We start from the raw sequence: 11249 nt of genomic DNA, 5'->3' as shown, positions 1-11249 counted from the left end.
GCTAAGCAGCCGCTTCTTCCTGCACAAAAATACAGGTTAGTGAATTTTGTTTTTTCAGTTAGGCTCTCATGTGAATCCTTTAATTCCTAATGTTAAATCAGTTTGCTTAAAAGCAGATTGCGAATGGAACTCTTGTTTCTGTTGGTTGCTTCAAGCAAGTGGCTTTGTATCCTGAGCAGCTGCTTGGTGTCTCTGGAGCAGTGACTGTCGCTGCCTCAGCTGCCTGCCCACTCAATCTCTGTTTGGCTATACCAGGAGATGATTACATTCACTAATTGCACGGAAAAACACCTTGCAGGATACTTTTCCTGCTGAACTAGTAGACTCTAGTGCTTATTTTTGTGGTCAGGCTGGTACCAAAACCACTGCAAGGAAGGAGGTAAGAGGAGAGCCAGAGTGGAGGCGTAGGGAGGAGGTGGGAGCACACACAGTCTGACCAGTTTGTCTGTATCATGTAAACATGTGTGCTGTGGTGACAAGTGGCATGAATCAGTTTGTTTTCCCACTGTACAGTTTGAGTTGAAATATGGAAGTTGAAAACTATCAACTAATAGGCAAGTATTTAGTGTAAGTCCTGCCTTTCTTTTAAGAGACATGCTTGCATCAGAAATACAAAATGAGGTTGGAATCCAGGGGTGATGACTGCTGAGCTGCAGGGCAGCAGTTGCCACCTGTCCCTAGCAGGAGATGATTTTGGCACATCCTTGTGCTCTGTCCCTTCCTTGCTGATTCAGTTAATGTGTGGAAATTCCCTACCATGTGTAAGCTGATTTACCTAACCCTGTTGTTTCTGTAGCTCTTGGTGCAGGCATCATCTCTGGCTGTGATAATTCAAATTGATGCTAATATCGTGCCACACTGATGGCTGTTTCTTCTTCTGCCAGCATCCCCATGATGTGCCATCAGGAACATTACAGAAGTGAGGAGCCTTCTCTCTCTGTCCCTTGCCTGTTTCCCTGTGGAGCTGTGCAGGAAGCAGTGCATGCTGTGGAAGCAGTGATGCTGCTGAGCAGGGCAGGGCTTGATGTGAAGCTGCTCCCAGAACAGCACAGGAGGGGATGCTTCCCTCCTGTCCTACCGGCCCAGGGGCTATGTTTGCTCTGTCAAGTCCAGCGGTTTTAGGGGAAGCTGTTTCACAGTTACAGTTAAGGGCATGTTTGCTGTGGGGTTTGCCACTCTATCTGCAGCTGGGATCTTTTCTTAAGCCTCTTGGAGCTGGATAGGGAGACAGTTCTGCAGCTTTCCCAGGAAGGTGTTAATCTGTTCAGTCACTCTTTAATCCTGTTCTCCCTTTTCTTCTGAGTAATGTGCTCATTCTTGCTGTCAGTGGTGTGCCTTATGCTTAAGCACATTGTGCAAGGAAAGATGAGCATGCTTGATAAGACCTCTGAAGTGCAACTGCATCTTTACCAGCACCTTTGGAGCATGTTTTATGGCATGGGTCAAATGAGAGTGCACCACTTAGCAAATGCTACCTGTTGTCAGTGTGCTGCCTCATCTGACCTGGGATGGCTGTCTTTGTTTGCACTCTGCTTGAATTGTGTCTGTCTGCTCTTCCTTCCTTAGTGGGCTCCTGGGGGGAGATGTGATGAGGTGCAGCCACCTCCATCAGTTAAGTCAGGTCAATGTGCTTTCGAAGCCAATCTCCAAGCTGTCCGTAAACCATGCATTCTGGTTAACATCCCAGAGCATGCTAGCTGGAGTTGTATTAGGTGTACACTGCAAACATGGCAGCTCCTGGGCTGGGAGGACAGGAGGGAAGTGTCCCCTCCTGTGCTGTCCTGCGAGCAGCCTCGCATCGAGCCTCTCCCTGTCCTCGTGCAGCTGCTCAGCAGCACCACTGCTTCCTCAGTGTGCACAGCTTCCTGTGGCCCCATGGGGAAATGGGCAAGAGCAAGCGAGCCCATGTCTCTAGCGTGTTTGAATTGGATATTGTACTTCATCAGTTCACTGGGTTTGTGTCTGTGGGACCTGGCTAGAGTGAGTTTGAAGGCCACCCAAAAAAACGTGTGGTTACTGCTGGGTATGGTTTCACTCGGTGAACACATTCCTGTTGTCTCTGCCATTTGCTGCTGTAGATGCAGCTAAAAACAGACTGATGATTTTGGCATGTTCTCAAGAGACAGCAGTGTCCTCTGCTACTTGGCCACCATCTAGGCCTTGCTTTGCAGCTGGTAGCAGCTGCCTCCTTTTCAAAACAGACTGAGTGGGACTGAGAGTGCTGTTGTCAGCACTGCCCTGACCCAGCCTTCCTGTAGCCTTAACTCATGCTCACTGGCTTCTCTTCCTGCATGGCTATTTTACCTGGGGTCCTGTGCTGAGGAGGTGCACTGCTTTGCTTTCGCCTGCCACCTACGCTTGTCTTCCTCCAAGAAACGTTTCTCCCTGTTGCTTCTCTTCTTCCTCTGGTCCATCTGAAGCCTGCAAGTCACTGCTTGAATGCCTGGGCACCTTGTTAAGGACTTAAGTTTCATGGAGAGGATCAAGCACCTAAGAGGAAATTATTGCTTCTGAAACTGTAAAAAGGAATCATAAAGTGGTTAAACTAAGAATAAATCTCTTTTGGCTGGCAAAAGGAGCAGGGCTCTTTTCCTGGTGGTGTATTTCTGCTGGCTTAGTTCCCTTAGTTCCTGCTGTGAGTTGTCCTTTTCGTGAGCTGAATCAGTTCCTGAAACCCCACCTGGGAGAAGCCTGATCACAGGAGCTCCAACCAACCAACAACTTCGTGAACTCGTGCCCTAAATGACTTGTCCAGGATTGTGCAAGAAACTGGTAACAGGGCACAGGCTCAAGCTCAACAGCCAGGTTATCTTAGCGAGAGATCCTGCTGCCCTGCCATAGACGTACCAGTGAGTCCAGGACCTCCTTCCTTTTCTTCCTTGGGATTCTTTCTGATGCTTACAGGCCAGCTCCTGCTTGCTGTAGTGAGGTAAAATTGAGAAGAACATTTGGCATCTGCATGGACCTGGATAAATAGCGTGGTGTGGGGGGAAGCCCTTGTCCCAGACAGAGGACATCTGGATGGTGGCAGGGGAATGAAACTCCCCGTGCTGTGGCAGGACTCGTGTCTGATTTTGATAACTCTTGGATATAGATTTATGTGTTTTTAGGTCTGGCCTGATAAGGGTGCCCTCTGCCTGCTTCTCTGCTTTGTTGGAGGTTGCCAGTAACAAAGGCAGCGTGTTTGTTGGATTACCCCTTATCTAGTGATCCCTGGAAGCTAGTGAAGTATTCTGCTTTCCCCAAGGTTTTCTTTGGCCTGGATTGTCAAGGTAAGCTTTGATAGGGAACATTGCTGCTAAGGACCAAAAAGACCTAAAGGTCCCTAGAACCGCTTTGCAGCCAGGTAGGGGCCTTCCCTGAGCTGTTAACGCTCAGCTCACTGCACCCGAAGGCAGGCAGTGTGTGGTGGGCTGCGTTTAACCTATTGTGCCATACCTGGGCAAGCAGCTTTGGGTGCTCGCAAATGGAGTATTTCTTGTGGGCAGCCCTTAAACGGTTCTGTTTCAAGCTGCCCTCTGGTGGTTTCAGACTGGATGGCTGAAATGAAAAATCAGCCCATTTTACTGACGTCAGCCTCCTGCAAGGGCTGCTGCAGGATGTGGGAGCAGCGCTCCCAGCACCACACTCGGCGGGCTTCTGGAGGTGAGCAGTGCTTGCAGCGGTGTGGGACACTGGGGACTTGACTCCAGCAGCCCTCGGGGCATTCAGGACAGCTGGCAGGGCTGCCTGGGTCGTGTTGGCAGCTTGCAAAGCTGGATGAGAGCTGAATGAATCAGCTGGAAGAACCCCAGAGCTTGATGCCCTGCGTTGGGGATGACTGGCTGGGTGTTTCAGGGCGAGGTGTAGGGGTACAGGATTGGGCAGGTGCAGGTCAGAGGCCTTTAAAGCACTTCCTCCTGGGCTCTGGTAAGAGATGGGCTTGAGCTGTGTAGCGCAGATTTACTGTCATCTTTAATAACACCCTTGCCACCAGTATTTGTGCTGGGATAGGCTATATAAGCAGTAATAGTATATTACTAAAAAGTATAAGCTATACTATTACTAAAAGTATATAAGTTATAATACCTGCTTCATTTTTACATCTCAATTTCCTGACTTTAGGATTTATGCTTCTGTGAAAATACTTCCTCTTGTTACTTGTGCATTTCTAGCTTTTACTTGGTTTTGAGAAAATCAAAGTACTGCTGCGGGTTGTGTTAGCACAGTGTGGTGTTACCACCTGTACATATGAGGTGTGCGTTCATCTGCTTGATCCTTCTGTGCATCCATGTGCTGTGTTTTTCAGGCTATAGAAGCACTTGTGTAAAAGAGCTGTGGCTGTAAATGTGCAAGCAGAAAGCCTAAGCCCTTAAGTATACAGTGAGTGTACTGTCCCCATCTATACTTCTGCTGGTGACTGGTCAGAGTTGGACTAACGTTGTGCAGGTTTGTGTAGCGTACTCCTGCTGGGCTGACCCCAGATATTCCCACCTGTTGCCTGGTGGGGTTGTATTTCCCCAGCAGTAGTTAGAGGGGATGAGCTGTATAAAAACGTGGGACATCAGCAGGGTGCCTCCAGATGTCCCAGCAGTGAAGGAATCCCAAATGTTGCTGCTGAAATAATCATTGAAACTGGTTCATCAAAACTGGCTCCTCTTTCCTGGATAAGTTTCTGTACAGGTCCAGGACACTGAGAAGCCAGTGTTCAACCTGTTGGAGGATATCAGCAACTCTTTGGGGTGGTGATGCTCACCAAAGCATGTATGGGGGAAGGGGAGAATTTCTATTCTTCCCTTGCAGTCCTGTGCTGGCTGTGCCTGAGCAGTGTGGCTGCGGAGGAAGAGCCAGGAGGCTTCCCAAAACACAGGTGCAGGAAGAGGCAGAAGGGCTGGTGGGCAGGTACAGTTGTGCGGTCACTGCCCTTGTCCCACGTCCTTGGGGTGCAGCTCTGGAAACCTCTATCCTGCATGGTGGCAGTGTCTCACTCTGGATGGCAGGATGCAGGCACATCATCTGCCTTGTCCTCTGGAGCATCTGTTCCCTTCATTCGGTGTAACTCAGAGTAATTGCAGCTTCCTAGCAGCTGAAGATCTGGCTCAAGCATAAGAAGAAAGCCTTTTCTGTAACACTGCCTCTTTCTGCATCAGGAGCAGGGCTCTGGGGTTAAGCCAGGCAGGGATTGCTAGCCATAGGCGTGATTTTTATGGGGCTGGGGAGCACTGGAAGTGTTTTTGAGGGCAAAAAACACCTTCTGAGGATGATAAAGCTAAACTGCCTCTGCTGTGATAGACGTTAGCAGGATTTTCACAGAAATGCAGTCACTGGAGGAGCTGGGACTGGTGGCAAAGCATGATTCATCTCCAGAGCCAGAGGTGACCCAGAGAGGTGCGTGCTGCGATGCCTCTGCACCTCTGCGGGGATTTGTTCAGGATGTGGCCCTTCAGGTGGTGTTCCTGGAAGTGAAACAGCCTCATCTTGTGGTGGCATGCAGGTGTTCTGCCTGTTATTCAGGCTTACTGCAGCATTTCCCTTTGATCACTGGAATTGTGGAGGCTTCCTCACAAGAGGGAGAGCTGGTTCATGCCACTGTCTGAGGTGATCCCCCTGAATTTAGCTGAGGTAGCTCAGCATGCTGCAGGAGCTTGTGTCTCTTGCTAAGGCTGGGGTAAAGCTGGCACTGCTTAGCACAGCACTTGTCCTCCCATAGGGCTGGCATTGTTACTGATGCACTGGAGGCAGCAGGCTTTTTTGTTTGAGTTAAAGTAAAAAGAGGGGAGAAGACTATTTAAAAAAAAAAAAAAAGAAAAAAAAAAAGAAAAAGAAGCCTCTTATAGCAAATCAGGACCAACTGTCCCAAGAGGTGCTTATGAACCTGGCACTGACTGATTTTTAAAGCTCTTAAAATAAACCTTATAATGTTTTGCGCAATATATTTTTCTTCCCTCGTCTGACAAATACTGATCACCCTGATTTGGTATGCGCTCCAATAACAAAGACAGTAATTTGTCACCTCCTTCGCAGCGGGGGACGCGTGGGGACAGTTGGCTGCAATACACAACCTGGAGTTTGTCACTGCTGCTCGGCCCAGGGGTCATCAGGGCCCCTGCCACTAACCTCTCCGCAGCATCAGCCGCGATGCTGTCCCTGCCTTCGTGCTCATGGCAGCTTTTCCTGGGACTCAATCCAGCGCCTGGGACAGAGGCTCTCTGTTCTCCTCGTGTTTGTTGGACACAGGGTGACTGCAGTGCTGTCCCTGGAGCTGTGGGTGAGGCTGGAAGGGACCAGAGGCAGCAGTGAGGTCTGAGGGAGGTGGTGCGAGCCTGGCCTCTGGGGTGAGCAGGGCCTGCTGGGGTTGACGAGTGAGCGAAAAGGAGCAGCTTGGGGCCAGCCTGGTGTTCCCAAAGAGGCTTCCACTGCTCCGGTAAATCCCAGGCAATCCCTGCACTGTCACAAATCATCCCTGGGAGGCTGGAGGAGGCGTTTGGAGGTCCTGTCACTTCCCCTCTGCCTTTCCTTCCCCATGTATTAGTTCCCTCTTTGCCTTCCTCATATCCTCTGACTCTGTTCCTCTTCTGTTGTACCTAAAGGTTTCCCTTCCTTCTACCTGCCTTGTGTCCTCTGTAATTGCTGTCTGCCCCCACTCACCGGCTTTCTTCTGTTCTTCCTATTGCCCTGGTTTTGCCCATAGTCCTTTTGAGCTGCCTCTTAAATCTTTGTTCCCTGGAGTGGGACCTGCAGGTGCCCTCCGTAGGGAGCTGTGCGGAGCAAGGGATGCCAGCAGTGATGCGGGCAGTGGGACACAGCTGGGCAGCAGATGCCCTGTGCTCAAGGTGCCCTGCAGATGCTTGGGGTGCCATGGGATCTGCCAGCAGTTGTGCCTTACGAAGGCACCTGCCATGGTCACAAAGCTTTTGCTGCCCTGCCCTTCCCATGGGGTAGTGTGTGGGTGGATTGAAGCATTTTGGAGGCTGCAAACGTGCTGGTGAGGCTGGGCTGACCTCACCACAACCTCCCGAGCAGGTGTGGGAGAGCTGGGCTGGCTGCCTGCCCCAGGACACAGGCTTTTAAACCACCCTCCCGGGGGTGTGTGTGAAACATCACCAGCTCCTCAGAGCTTTCCGAATGGCTCAGAGTTGGTACTGTTTGTTTATTTATTTATTTTTATTATTATTTAAAGGCTCTAACACTCTTCTAGAGCCTTTTCCAAGAGGTGAAGCAAAAGTGATTAGCGTTGTGTTTGTTCAACCTTAACTACAGCTGAACAAACTTTTTTTCTTCTTTTGCAATTGTTACTTGGGTGAAAATTAGAACAGTTTACTTGTGCCATGACATAGTGGAGCGTGTTTTCCTTTCTTCCCTTTTTATGTCCCCTTTTCTTTACAATCCTAAAGATGCTCGAGTGGGCTCTGGGGCTGCAGCCTTCATAGGCATACATAGCCCAAATGGTCTTTAATTGAGCCAGCAGCCAAACTGGCTGGGAATGTCCTGTAAATGTGAAGCTCCTTTCCCTTGAAATGGCTGATTAAAAAAAAAAAATATCCAAAAAATCATATGTGGTCCCTTCTGCAAACAGACAAAGCAGATGCAATGCATGTGGCATCCTTGCTTTCTTGAGATGTCTGCTTCAACTGTCTTGTGCTGGATTTGCAGGCTCCCAGCACGTAGGTACAGCCCCTGCCCTGATGGAGGTTGTCTTGCCCCACGATGTTATCTCAGGAGCTGGAATTGCAGCAGCAGGATGCTTTGCAGTGTCTGGGTCCGACCGCCTTGCCTCACTTCATTGCAGAGCATCAGTGGGATGAGCAGTGACCGAATTGGTCTGCCTTTGCTAAATTGCAGAGACTTGGTGCCAATCCTGTGCCCAATGGGGCTTCGTACCCCAGGGCAGTGCCTCTGTGCAGGGTTTCCCAAGCCCGCTAGATGGCAAACACGTAAAAGGTTTGCTCCCTGCTCCTGGCCACAGTCAGGCGTGCTTCACAGTGCCAAGAAGCGAGCTGGAGTTCTTTTTTTTTTTTTTTTTTTTTTTTTTTTTTTTTTTTTTTTTTTTTTTTTTTTTTTTTTTTACCAGGGGCCGTCTGTGCACCAGCAGCCTCCGGCTGTAGGTCTAGTGCAATCATTTACATTTCCAGCTCCTTTGTATAACATTGATACTGGGGAGTGTACAAACTGCCAAGCTGTTTACAACTGCGCCGGGGCTCCGCCATCAACAGAGTGCCTGAATTAGCAGCATCCAGCTGGGCGCCTGCTGTCGCCAGGCTCAGGGAGCATCCTCGGCTCTGTTGCTTTTGGCTTCCTCCCATTGAACCCGGCCCTAGTTTAGAGAGGATCAGGAGGAAGAGGAGAGAAGTGAGGAGGTTGAGCAGGAGTTTGCTTGCCCCGATGTACAGTGCTGAGCCACCTGGGTCTCCCTGCATCTCCCCAGCTGCTGGAAGGGCTCATCTGCCTGCTTCCTTAGTGCCTGCTTGCCCCAGGGCTGTGTCCCCAGGGTTGTAGTTTCTGCATTGGGCAGGCAGAAGGTGCTGAGTCCCTCTCAGGTGCCCCTTATTCCTGCTATGATGCTGCCCACACACTTCCTCACCTCCTTCCTTGCAGCAAGCAATTGGCTGCTCATGGCTTGGACTGGCGTATGCTTCATTGGGTTAGAAACTGGCTGGATAGCCGGGCCCAAAGAGTTGTGGTGAGTGTAGTCAAACCCAGCTGGAGGCCAGTCACTAGAGGAGTCCCACAGGGCTCAGTACTACGGCCAGTCCTCTTTAATATTTTTATTGATGATCTGGAAGAGGGCATTGAGTGCACCCTCAGTAAGTTTGCAGATGACACCAAGTTAGGTGTGTGTGTCGATCTGCTTGAGGGTAGGAAGGCTCTGCCGGAGGACCTGGATAGGCTGAGGCCAACTGCATGAAGTTTAACAAGGCCAAGTGTCGGGTCCTGCACCTGGGGCACAACAACCCCAAGCAGAGCTACAGGCTGGGAGATGAGTGGTTGGAGAGCTGCCAGGCAAAGTAGGACCTGGGAGTGATGGTGGATAGTCGGCTGAATATGAGCCAGCAGTGTGCTCAGGTGGCCAAGAAGGCCAATAGCATCCTGGCTTGCATAAGAAGCAGTGTGGCCAGCAGGGCTAGGGAAGTGATTGTCCCCATGTACTCGGCTCTGGTGAGGCTGCACCTCGAGTACTGTGTTCAGTTTTGGGCCCCTCGCTACAAGAAGGACATCGAGGTGCGTGAGCGGGTCTAGAGAAGGGCAGCAAAGCTGGTGAGGGGTCTGGAGAACAAGTCCTACGAGGAGCGGCTGAGGGAGCTGGGCTTGTTCAGCCTGGAGAAGAGGAGGCTCAGGGGTGACCTTATTGCTCTCTATAGGTACCTTAAAGGAGGCTGTAGAGAGGTGGGGGTTGGTCTGTTCTCCCCTGTGCCTGGCAACAGGATGAGGGGCAATGGGCTAAAGTTGCACCAGGGGAGGTTTAGGTTGGATATTAGGAAGAACTTCTTTACTGAAAGGGTTGTTAGGCAATGGAACAGGTTGCCCAGGGAAGTGGTGGAGTCACCATCCCTGGAGGTCTTTAAAAGACATTTAAAATGTAGAGCTCAGTGATACGGTTTAGTGGAGGACTTGTTAGTGTTAGGTCAGAGGTTGGACTTAGTGATCTTGGAGGTCTCTTCCAACCTAGATGATTCTGTGAAGCCTCCGACGTGTTCAGCTTGCTCTGTCCATGTCTCTGCTTTGCTGTTTCCCCCAGTGAGCCTGCAGTGATTCAGCCTCTTCAGTAAACAAAATTGTGGAGGTAGATGGAACAGACTTGTCCCAGCAAGGGCACTGTCGCGAGACTGATCCCTCTTCCAGCTTTGGCTCCTGGACCTTTTCATGATCTTGTGCAAAGAGAAGATGCTGCTCAGGTCTGTGAGCTGGGACTTCTGAGGGTTCAGCAAAACAGTGGGAGCATCTTCCCTCTCCTGAGAGTGAGAAAGCTTAAATGTGCCAGACTGATGTGTCCTGGGTGATGTGGAAGAGCTGCTGCCAGCTCCAAATGACTGTTCCTGGGCAACACTTGTCCAGGGAACCTGGGAATGTCACTACTTCTGCTGCAGAGCATGAGACTTCTGCAAAATGCCAAAGTGATTTAAGATCCTGATGGATGCAGATGCTTAGGTGTCCAAAGAGCTGCCTCTGAATATCTCTCCAGACTTGAATCTGTCTCGAAGAACTGCAAGATCTTTGAAAATGTGGCTATAGTGTCTGGCTAGAGCTCAGCTGCTGTGCATATACAGCAGTATTGCTTTTAAAAATGGGACTGTATTGCTCATGGGGGCTCATGAACTGGTGAGCTTTGATTCTGTGACTTGATCAAGCCCATCCTGCTCCCAGCCCCTCTATGGAGGATGATTTGCCTTGGGGTTGCCTGTCTGGTGCTGGCTGTGGTGCTGCAGAGAGTCCCAGCTCTCGCTGAGGCTAATGCTTGCCTCACCCTGCTGGGGGCAGTGGGGAAGGATCCGGACCACTGGATATGTCCACAGTGCAGGGCAACAAATCCAGTGCTTGTGTGCCAGCATTGATATGCTTGCTTTGATGATAAGCCTGGCTGTGAATGCAGGAAAGCCTTGGAGTGATGCTGTGGGGATCCGCTTCCTGTTCAGGTCCTTCCTCAGACCTCTGCAGCAGGGTACCTGCCCTGCTGCCTGAAGCAGGCTTGGGATCTGCAGAAGAGCCCCTGGGCTTTGATTCCTGCTTTAATCTCACTTGTCTCAAGTGTCTCTTGGTCCATAGTCTGCTCCCTTCTAATTTCCTTCTGCTGTGGCTCTGGCATGGGTTAATGTGTCATGCTGTTGTTAAACAGCCCACCCAGACAATGGACCTGGCCCCGCTCCTGTCTTGTGACCAGTGGCAATTTGGTTGCGAGAACAACAGTTCTTGTCTAACAGACCTGGTGTCATGGAGCGTTGTCTATCTCTGCCCTGCAGAGAGTCAAGGTAAGGGCAACCTTGAAGTTGCTTTGAGTGACCTCTTGCAGTGGCCAGAGGTGACAGTCACCGCCTGTCCCAGCCCCCTGCAGAAGGAGGCATGTGTGGAGGTGCATTGCAGGTGTGGCAGTGCTAAGGGGTGGCCAGAGTCCTGCGGCACCCAGGCTTGTTGGAGGCTCAGGTAAGCCTGGTAGGGGTCACAGAGCTACCTGAGGGCTGGGGACTTGCTCCAGACTTTCTCAGTGCAGGCATCTGAGTGCAGCCATGTTTCTGGCTCCTTCATTGGCTGTCCCATGCCTTTAGGGAGGAGAACGA

The sequence above is a fragment of the Aythya fuligula genome, chromosome 21 (genome assembly GCF_009819795.1).
Source record: "Aythya fuligula isolate bAytFul2 chromosome 21, bAytFul2.pri, whole genome shotgun sequence".
Lineage (NCBI taxonomy): Eukaryota > Metazoa > Chordata > Aves > Anseriformes > Anatidae > Aythya > Aythya fuligula.
Note: the sequence above shows the minus strand (reverse complement) of the source record.